The sequence below is a fragment of the Callospermophilus lateralis genome, unplaced genomic scaffold (genome assembly GCF_048772815.1).
Source record: "Callospermophilus lateralis isolate mCalLat2 unplaced genomic scaffold, mCalLat2.hap1 Scaffold_841, whole genome shotgun sequence".
Classification (NCBI taxonomy): Eukaryota; Metazoa; Chordata; class Mammalia; order Rodentia; family Sciuridae; genus Callospermophilus; species Callospermophilus lateralis.
The window spans coordinates 547,107-558,369 of NW_027516489.1; the positions used below are offsets into that span (position 1 = coordinate 547,107).

At 43.0% G+C, this 11,263-nt stretch overlaps 1 pseudogene; it reads left to right on the plus strand.

Annotated features, from left to right (window-relative positions):
* The first annotated feature begins 7,990 nt into the window (after positions 1 to 7,990).
* Positions 7,991 to 10,178, plus strand: LOC143641111 (zinc finger protein 511-like; annotated as a pseudogene).
* The last annotated feature ends 1,085 nt before the right edge of the window (positions 10,179 to 11,263 follow it).

Sequence of the window (11,263 nt, forward strand, 5' to 3'; positions counted from 1 at the left end):
CTCTCTCCAAATTGATACCTCTTATGCTGTAAACTCATACATTTACCTATGTATTTTAGACACAAAACTTCAAATTTCATAATGTAAGCAGTATGACTGAACTGTGAAAATCTATGCAAAAAAGCCAATTATCTGGTTAAGAGACAAAATTTAGCAGTGCTCTGGAGGGTAGCCCCATGAAGTGCCTAACATGTCCAGGAAAATGGCCTTAAAGACAGTTTTCAGCTGGCCATGGTGGTGCACGTCTGTAATCCCAGCAACCTGAGAGACTGAGGCAGGATTTCAAATTCAAGGCCAGCCTCAGCAACTTATCCAGGCCCTAAGCCACATAGTGAGACCCTGTCTCAAAATAAAAAAAAAATTAAAAGGGCTGGGGATGTGGCTAAATGGTAACGTTTCCCTGGCTTAAATTCCCAGTACAAAAAAGAAGTTGGAATTGTGAATGACTTGCTGTTTCTTCTCTGTTAGATAAAGTTCCCCCTCCTAAAGACCTGCAGTTTGTGAAAGTGACAGACGTGAAGGTCACCATCATGTGGACACCCCCTGACAGTGCAGTGACCGGCTATCATGTGGATGTGATCCCCGTCAACTTGCCTGGGGAGCATGGGCAGAGGCTGCCTATTATGGGCAGAGGCTGCCTATTAACAGGAACACTTTTGTAGAAGTCATGGGGTTTTCCCCCCCAGGGCCACCTATTACTTCAAGGTCTTTGCTGTGAACCAGGGGAGGGAGAGCAAGCCTCTGACTGCACAACAGACAACCAGTATGTACTCTTCCTACCTGTGTCTGCCCCACCCCAGCTTCTCCACCCTCACATCTGACCTATGTGGAAGTGCAACCTTGCTCTTCTATTAACCTCCTGGGTTTACAGCTTAGCAGTAGAAAAATGCCCAACAGGGAGACTGTGTATTGAATGTAAAGCTCACTAAACTTGGAATGAAAATTCAGATAAGCTCTGTGGATGGTAAATGGTAATCCATTTCCAATACTCAGGGGAATGGCACTAAGAGAACCTAATTTCCTTTGCTAATGGAAACATGGTTAAGTAATTTGAGTGCATTTTTTATTTAATAAATATATCTAGATCTAAGTTAAATTGTAAACTACTAACACTTTTATAGTAGAATTTTAGAATTGTAGTTGCTGGGCTAGGGATGTAGCTCAGTGGTGGAACACTTACCTAATATGTTCAATTTCCAACACTGCAAAAAAAATGTGGAAATGAATAAGTGTCTACTATTTTGAACACTGAGTTGTCTGCTCAGTTCTAGCGAACCACTCTACTCATATTTAATCTTCATTTTAATCTTATAAAGGAAAATATTATTATCTCTACTGGATTCAGAAAGAAACTTAAACATTTTTGAAGTTCTGCAAGTTTTAAGGTCATAGAGCTAAGAAGAGATAGAACTGGTTCTAAAACCTGACTTTTTGATTCTGGACTCCCTGTTTTCAATTATACCCAGCCACCTCCTAAAGATTTCTTGTATCTGAAATGTGTTCTAGAATTCTGAGGGGAAACTACTAGTTGTCATACTTAAGAAGAAAACCCACAATGGATGTTTCCATTCCAATGGATGTACTATTCTTTCAGATAGTACAAAGTCACCCATGTCCTACTGAGAATCTGAGGTTCTGAGCCTATTCTAATAACTATAATTATTGTCTACTCAGAACCATGCGAAAATAACATTTATTTCTCCAGCAAAGGACTATTCATTTAATAAATGGATAGACTCTTCCTTTGATCCATAGGGAACTTCTGTCTTGCTGTCCTTTCTGTTGAGTTTATCTCTCTTCCCATAACCTTTCTGGCTCTGAGCAAATTGTGGGGTTCACAAGTATTTGTTTTGCTTTTTTAAGAAAATGCCATCACTTTAATGTAGTTGTAATTTCTGAGTGTGATGGGAGATCTTGCTGAAAATGAGACTGTCCAAAGGATAACCCTCAAGGGGAAAAGATCAAGGATTTCTCATGGCTGACACAGTGTTTAGGCACAGTTGTACAAAGTGCTCTGTCTCTTAAAGGCTCATTTTCTCCAGAGTTTTGACTTTTCCTTTAGTTTCTACCTTGAGTAGAAGAAATGCAACACTGTTTAGTCAAGCATTAAGATTCCAATGAGATAATTACTGATCTAAATATTTCTTGACATGCTTCATCTTTTTTTCTAGAACCGGATGCTCCCACTAACCTCCAATTTGTCAATGAAAGTGACACAACTGTCCTGGTAACTTGGACCCCACCTCGGGCCCGGATCTCAGGGTACCGACTGACACTGGGCCTGACCCGAGGGGACCGGCCCAAGCAGTACAACATGGGGCCCTCTGTCTCCAAGTACCCCGTGAGGAACCTGCAGCCTGCGTCTGAGTACACTGTCACCCTCGTAGGTATCAAAGGCGACCAAGAGAGCCCCAAAGCCACTGGAGTCTTCACTACATGTAAGCCAAAATTTAGTTCTTTTTTTTTTAATGGTGCTGGGGATTGAACCTAAGGCCTTGTGCATGTAAGGCAAGCACTGTACCAACTGAGCTGTATCCCCAGCCACATCATAGGTTCTTTACTGTATTTTTGCAGTCTCTGTTCTTCCATTTTTAAAGGTTAACTTTAAAAACTTAGTACATCATTTAAAGCAATGCTACTAAAAATGTGCTCTATGGATTGGCTGCTGGGCCATAAATTGTTTATTATTCATCTGCTACAAGACAAGGAGCTTGTGCCAGAATGTAATTCAAAAGCATGCTATTTCATTTAGCTGATATAATTTTTGAAGAAAGATCTTCTCTATGAGGGCTGGTGATGTGACTGCATCAGCAAAACACGTGCCTAGCATGCCCAAAGCCCTGGGTTTGATCTATAGTAGCTCAAAAAAATGAAAAAAAAATTTTTTTGCATACATTTGCCAAGTTCCTTATTTCCTCCTAGGCTAGCACTTTGAGTAGCATAATGACCCTGCAATTAGAAAAATTGAATTCTATCAGACAAAATAAATTTACCAAATAGTTAAGACAAAATAAATCAGCATCTCTACCTATAGTTTATTACATTGGGCATCAAATGATAGCCATATAAGCAGAATGAAAAATATCTAGGGACTGAGTGGAAACCAACCAATAGAGCAAGAAGTTGAGGAAATTTTTTCTCCCAAGTGTTGTTGACAGCAAAGCGTTAAGTACTTCTATAGCACACAGAAATGAACTTTCTTTTCTTTCTTTCTTTTTTTTTGTTTTTTTCCTTTTACTTAAAAAACTCTTGAAGTTCCACAGAGGGTGAAAATTCTAATAATTTTTGGTCATGTTTCTACTTTTGCTCAACATTTTAGAGTAAATGGTCTTAAATCTTCTATATATACACATCACAATAAAGGCCTCTATTCAGAAACTGATTTCCACTAAGTACATTCCATTTACATTACAAAGAATTATGAGACTCCTTATTGCTAGCCGAATATTATTTGTTATTTTCAACTTGACATTTTGAATTATGAAAACATCTAACATAAGCACTTTTTTCAGCATATATTGCAACCATGTACTAGTTTTCAATTTCCCAAAAGCTTTCCACAAATCTTCCTCTTTTACTAATTTAAAAATATAGACATTCAAAAGCAGTCAAAAAAAAGTCAAGACAACCCTTAGTTTGTGCATAACTCTGGAATTTATTTCCCAACAAAATCTCTCTATAAATGTTTCCCCATAAGAATCCCTACTTCACCAAAAACTTATTTCCGTTTAAATTTGGTGTCTGGCCAATGAAGGCTTTTTCCTAAATGATTGTTAATCACAGGCAAATGAAATTTGCTTTTAATTTGAAAGAAAGTTCACCTTAAAATTTCACTCTTTTATGTCATCTGGTTCTGAGAGAGCCTAAAATCTACTCTCATGAAATTGTCTTTGTATTTCTTAAGAAAGGCCTTCACTGAGTTAGAATGGAAAGTCCTGTGCCTGCTTCCTCTCAGCAGACAGCCTTTTTTTACTGAAATGTAGAATTATATAGTTGTCTTTTTCATTAGCATGAGACATTTTATGTACTTTTCTTTTTTTGCTGGATAGAGTAGAGTGCCTATGAAATGAAAGGATTTTTAGTGAAGATAACAATAATTAAGTGGAGTGAGGGGATCAGTACAGGAACTTTTTTTGGGGGGGAACTTTGATATACTTATTGGAAATGCTATTTTTTGCTCTCTTGAATATGTCTATATATATATATATATATATATATATATATATATATATATATATATATTACTTAAAATATAATTATATTTGAATTAAAATGCTAATACCAAAATTAATATTTATTATGTAAAGGTTAAAATAGTACATTGCAGAGTATACTTTCAAAAAACATTTGTTGAAGAGATGATTGATTGAGAAAGAAATGATAATGAGAACCACTCAGGCCAGCTTATATTTAAATAAACCAACGTAAACAAGGAGTTATACAACTTCATTTAAACCTCAAATACTCCTGTGGCTGTAAACATCCGCAGAGCTTGCTGTTTTTGAAATTACTTGTAACTTTCTGTAGCTTTTTTACTGTCTTACTAAGCTGAATTCTGGGAATAACTTTCCTGAGTTTTATAACTTGTGCTGAATTCTTAAGAGCAAATGTGAGAAAAGTGGGAAGAAGCAGCTATTTCTGGGGAAAATATGGCTCATTCCTTTATTGATAGGGCATATTTTATTTCTTTAACAGCCAGGCAGTTCTTCACCTAACAAGACCTTCCAGAATCTGTAACTCATACTTAACAGTCACATCCGTTGCTTGACATCAGTTTGTGGGGTTGTGGTTTGGTGATTTTCCTGTAATGGTCTTCTCAGACAGAGAGGATCATCTTAAACTTGGGAAGATTTTTCCTGGCTAGCTCAAGCAATAGAAAATACCCAGTTCTAAAGTCCAGTACTGTTGGAGAGAATGTAATTTGTGAAAAAGTTGTGGCTTTCACAGATGTTCAATAAAAGAAATTGACTGTTCTCTAAATTGTTTCTTGTGGGCCATTAAAAATGGTGACCCCCTGCTGGCCCTGGTATTTTGGCAAAGTGAGCCACAGCCACGTAATGTATGATTTCAGAGGTGCTGGAGAGCACCAAGGATCACCCACCCCCGTTTCCCCAAATGCCACCAGAATAATATACTTAACAAAATAGCTCACTAAACCTTAGTTCAGTTCAGCCATTATAGCAGTCTCTGCAAAATGGCCCACACAGATATTTGACTTTTTCCCACACAGTATTTTAAAAATAAAAATAAGAAGTAAGACATTAAAATCCAGACTGAGGGGGAAAAAAGGAATAATTTCAGTGTTGAGTCTAAATTCCCACATGGCACAGAAAAAACAAAACACAACATTTGATTTGAGCTATATAGACTAGAGTCTGAAGACTTTTTAATGTCTGTTGGTGTAATTCTGGGGGATAACTCTTTGTCTCACTAGCCATTCATGATTTAGAATAAATGTTTTCAGCAGTTTCTCTCACTTTTTGCTTCTTAGACAAGAGCAAATAATAAGCACTTACCTTTTCCTGGTAGCTCACACTTTCATTTCACACCCTGAACTCTAGTCCCCATAGGATTTATTACCATGTATGGCTCTAGGACACATTTAACCCAGTGACTTGTGTATGCTGACGATGACTACAGAAGTTTGCGTGTCTCTCTCCACCCTACCCTATTAGCTTGTCTAACTGTCCTGACTTTTATCCAAATAAGTGAAACTTCACAGTGTGTTTTAGAAACAGATTTCAAATTTAAAACCATCTTTCACTGAAAATCTTTTTAAATCATGTGTAATGTGACTGAGGAAACACCTTGAAAAATTTCAATGTGTTTAACAGCGGTAGCTTTTTACCTGTAGGAATGTCCGAGCTTCTGTGAGCCCCTCCCTGGGAAACAGCAGGGTAGCACCTACGTCAGGGTTAAAGCCAGCTCACTTGGGCTTCCAGTGACTCATCTACACAATGTGAAGTGACAGCAGCTGCTACCAGGAGCCAGGAGAACAGCAGAGTGGAGCATGTCCTTGGCCCATGGGAAGCACTCAACAAGTACTGTAGCTTCCCTCATGGGAGCTGCTGTAACTGCCAGAAACAAGTACCTACCCTGACGTGCATGGCCCTGCAGCAAGGACTAGTGCTCACCTTGGCATTGTGGGCAGAGACGGTGGTTGTGACATACGGGGTCTGGTTCTTCTGCAGCAGATAGATCTCAGCTCCATCTCCACTGTGGACATGCAACAAGCTGAGCAGCTCATTGACATCATGATGAATCCGAAATTCACTCATGGTTTCAGCTCTGAGGCATCAACATCACAAGACACACTCTCCTAAAGGAAAGTATAGAGTTATTCATAAAATTAACCTCTATGAAAAAATTAAAAGATCAAATTTGACCAACTTCATGCTTTGACAAAACAGATCACCTGGCCCAGCCCAGGCCCCCCCACATCACGATGCCCTCCCCCTCCCCTACCCTTGTGCAGTCAGTTCTACTTGTCTCCTTTTCCTCAGGGAGCTGTGGCATGCTAGCTGGCCTCACTGCTTTCACCAGTGCTACAACCTTCTGACAACCCAAAGTGCTGCTCCTTCACAAGTTGGGCATTTAGCACACTCTACCACTCAGGCAGTGCACCAGGCAGGTTGTGCGAATGGCCCTGTGGGCTCTTCTCTCCTGGGAGACTATGTGCACACTTAGCCCTAGGCCAGCAAGAAGTGGCTGTGCTGCTCCCCTTGGCTAATGCATACACAATAGTGTAAGGCACTGGGTTCAATCCTCTGCACCACATAAAAATAAATAAAACTTTTTAGTTGTTCATATGAACAATTCAAAACACCTATGTGTGGGTTCTTAAGTTAGGATCCACAAATAACAAAAGAACCCTTAAAGATAATCATAATCATTTGTCTGTGAATTTTGTGAGGAAATGGTCTTGCAACAAATTTTTAAAGGTTCTGTGACCCAAAAGGTTAAAAAGTACTGCACCAACAGCTCAGACAGAAGCAGCTGTTGAGTTAGACTTCAAGAACAGGAGATCCAGCACACACTCCCACAGCATGCTAATTTTGTAGGGTTCATCAACTGGAACTCTAACCTCAGGGTAATGGAAAGCTTGTTAAATGAACCTCCAGCCCTGGACAAGGTAAGTGTCTCCAAGAATGAGGGTGAGAGGAGGAGGCCTGAAGCTGCGCCCAAGTCCCCAGCAACTTACTTTCCAATCAAGAGGCGCTCATGTAACCACAGTAATGGAACAGGGCCTCTCTTCCTTGGCACTGCACACAGGTACACAGAAGCCGTGCTCAAAGATGAACCATTCCACAAAGTGGGGTGACCTACACCTGCAATCTCAGAGACTCAGGAGGTTGAGGCACGAGGACCGTAAGCTCAAGCCCTGGCTCAAAATCAACGGGGTTGGGGATGGAGCAGGTGGTACAGCGCTGGTGGGTTCAAGCCCCAGCGCCAAAAAAGGAGAAACCGCGGCGCTGGGAGAGTGAAGGCCTCCACGCCGCCCACTAGGTAAGGTTGTCCTCCGACTTTCGTCCCCCTGCGAGGCGGTGGGCTCGGGTGGCAGCACCGCCTGGGACCTCCCCCCCCCCCCCCCCCCCCCCCCCCCCCCGTTACCTGTGGTGAACGGTGGAGGAGCCGGGAGAGGCAGAGCCCGCAGGACACAGGCAGGGCCGCCGGGCAGAGTTCGGGAAGCCCCCGTAGTGCGGCCAGGGGAGGCAGGTCACAGTGGACCGCCAACTTCCCCGTCCACTGGCCCAGCTGCAGGGCCGTTCCGGGGCCGGGGAGAGGCGGCCGCATCCTGCCGGTGCAGGCGGGCGGAGAATGCGGCCTGAGGGGCAGGGGCAGAGGTAGGGGCAGGGGCAGAAGCTGCACGAACCAGCTAAGCGCCGACTCACCTCCGCCGCCACCGTAGCCGCCGCGCTGGCGGGCCGCCACAGGAAGCGCAGCTACGTCACGTCCGGCTCGACGGGCTGCGGCGCCGCCGCGAAGGGTGATGCTGCTGCCCGTCGCGCCGCGCGCCCGCCTGGCCCGCACTCCCGGGGCGGCCAGCACCTGCCAGTGGAGAGGGACCCCGCGGCCCAGGCGGCGCCCTTCCGCTTTGTGGCACGTCCAGTGCGCCTCCCGCGGGAGCACGAGCTCTTCGAGGTGCAGGGGCGCAGGGGCGCAGGGGCGGGGCCTGACGCTGGGGCGGGCCCCGGCCTTAACCTCGGCGCTTGTCTCCTGTAGGACCGGGATGTGCAGAGGCATCTCTACCTGCAGGATGTGCTCACGCAGATGGCCGAGGAGCCGGAGAGATCCAGGTGAGCGACACCGCCCGCGCCCGTTCCCCCGCACCGCCTCATGCAGCTGAGGGCTCAGATCCCTCCACAGAGACCCTCCGGTGCAAGCGTTGGCACGTCTACTCCGCCTGTGGCCTGTTAGGGAAATTTCATTTTTTAATAAGTAAGGCTTGGAGTGTGGCGCGGTGGCGCACTCCTCGAATCCCAGCGTTCAAGGCCAGCCTGGGTCCTGTAGCAAGACCCTGTCTCACTATAAAAATGAAAAGGGCTAGGGTTGTATGTATCTCAGTGGTAGAGCACCCCTGAGTTCAGTTCCCAGTTCCAAAAGAACCTCAGGAGCTTTATTGGGCCTCTTACTCTGGATGAAAAGTCACACTGGGGTTTCTGCTTCAGCAAAGTGTGCCTCCTCCGTTGAGATTAGCCTCCTTTCCCAGGGTGCCTGAGTTCACCTGTCAGGTCCCCAGCTGCTGCCAGGTGTTCGCTGCCCTGGAGGACTACCAGCACCATTACAACATGCTACACGGGAATGCCTGCTCCCTCTGCAGCCCCGCCTTCCCCTCCGGACACCTGCTGGATGCCCACATTCTGGAGTGGCATGACTCCCTCTTCCAGATCCTGGCGGAGAGGCAGGACATGGTGGGTAATTAATCAGGCTGGGCACACGTTGTGCTAGGGACTTGGATCAGGGAGGTGACACCCTATCTTTTGCAGTACCAGTGCTTGATTGAAGGTTGCCCAGAGAAGTTTAAGACCAGCCAAGACCAGAAGGATCACATGGTGAGGTTCCACCTGTACCCCGCGGATTTCCAGTTTGATAAGCCCAAGACAAGCAGAGGGTACGTGAGGAGTAGGGTTGTTGGCGGCCCCTGGTCTTAGGAGATGTGAGAGCAGCTTGAATGGGTGGAGGCTTTTTTTGTTTGTATATACCTGCAGGTAGCTGACATTCTGACCATGGGGATCAGTACTCAAAGGTGTTACACAAATAGGGTAGTCTCCCCGCAAAGGGAAATCGCAGAGGAGTTCCTGGCCAGGAGTAGCGAAACAGGGATGTAGGAATGGCAGGCACTCCTTTCCCATACTTGCACCTGGGCTGAATCCCACATGCCCTAGTTTTCAGAGTTAGGAAGCTGCCAGCAGGGGCCTATGGAGTTCATCCAAAGCCATGAGCATCCTCTCCCTTGGTAGGCTTATACCATGTGGCACCATAAAAACAGTATATTTGAAAGACAGAGTATGATCATATTTAAATATATAAAATACAGGGCATATTATGTGAACTGTGACCTTGCCATAAGCATTCACCCCTTTTTTTTTTTGATAGCCTGGAAATTGCACTGTAAAATTAGGCTATGCCAACAGAGTAAGAATATCTTTGCAAGAAAAAAAGAGTCCTTTGCTTGAAAGTTTATTTCTGGGGAAAGCCAGGGCTGTGGGAGTTATGCTGAGCCGTTGCTGACACTCTGTCTTCTGCAACCCAGCCATTCGGGGGTCTGATGCTGACCTTTCAACTGCAGCCCTCAGGGATGAAGGGGATGCAATGGAAGTCTGCTCTGAGCCTGCAGCAGCACACCTAGCACCTGTAGGTGAGAAGCGGACCTACATCCACAGGTCAGTGTGGACATCTTCTTGAGACAGTAACACTGGGCAAGTGTTGGCCTCATGAGGTTGAAAACCAGAACATTCTGGTGTGTTATGAGATAGGTTAGGTAAATTCAGGGCTAGTCGAACTTGTGTTTCCCATTTTTTCACAGATATCCTTCAGTGATTCGCGTCCCTGTGTACAGAGCTGAGCAGGGACCTGATCCAGAGTCTAAGCTGATAAAAGGCAGAGACAAAATGATGGCAGAGATGTCAAGCTTTTCATCCTGCTTTGAGTTACCCATTGGGCATCTGCAGGCCTAATTGGAGGGTCAGTGTTTTAGCAAAAGCAGCTTCTAATTCTCTGTTAAAATTTCTCCCTAGAAAAAAATAAAAATATCATATTACATATTTAAGAATTTCCTTATTGACTAAGAGATCACTCAGTGTAAAAGGTATTTATTACAACTTAAGCAGTTCCAAAGAACAAAACACAGATTGCTAATTGTACAGAGATTGAACACAATTTGAAATTGTGCATATTCTAGAAAATAAAATTTTCTTTGTAAAGGTGACCAAACTTCAATATATTATGCAGAACATTCAAAATTCAGTATTTTGAAATATTTAGTTAGAAATTAATTGAAACATCGAGGCATAACTAAATGTCCATTCATGCTTTTTTTTTTACTTCTTAAATACTTTAATGTAGCAAAGTAGTAACATAAAATTTCAATGTACAAACAGTTGCATTGGCAAACAGAGTTTTTTAAAAATTTACTTTCTTAAAATTAAAACATTATGTTTGAATTATTTGAGCAAGATAATAAAAATAAGTTGGTAGATATTGATTAAATAATCTGATTTTCGGTGTTCCCTACAGCAGAATGCATTCTTTGGTCTATCAAAATTCAACTGTTTTATCAGAAGAGTACTTATTATTCTTTAAAAAATGAAATTCACATTGTATTGTGCTTATGGTGTAATAACATTGCTGTATTTTTTTAACAAGTTACCATTTGCCTGTGAGCTAAAAACAAATTTAAATGATTTTAAGTAACTCTTTCATTATAAAGTACTTTGTATGAATGGAAAGCTCAATGCAAATAGATTATAAGGAACACACAAAATTCATGGGGAAATGAATGGTAAACATGAGCAAGTCCTAGTGGATTTTGAATATCTGTCTATGCTCACTGTAAACCTTTGTTGACCTTATATAAATGACTCATTTCACAATCCATTGATAAAATATCACTCCTTCTCTGTAGGTTGTTTTAAAAATCTGGATAGTAATACAGTGCAATGACTATGCTTCCTCATTGCTATTCATGCTTTTAAGAAACCCACTAACTGAGAGAGCTAAAGTGCCTGCTAAAATCTTTCCCAAAGATTGTTTGGTTTTAAAC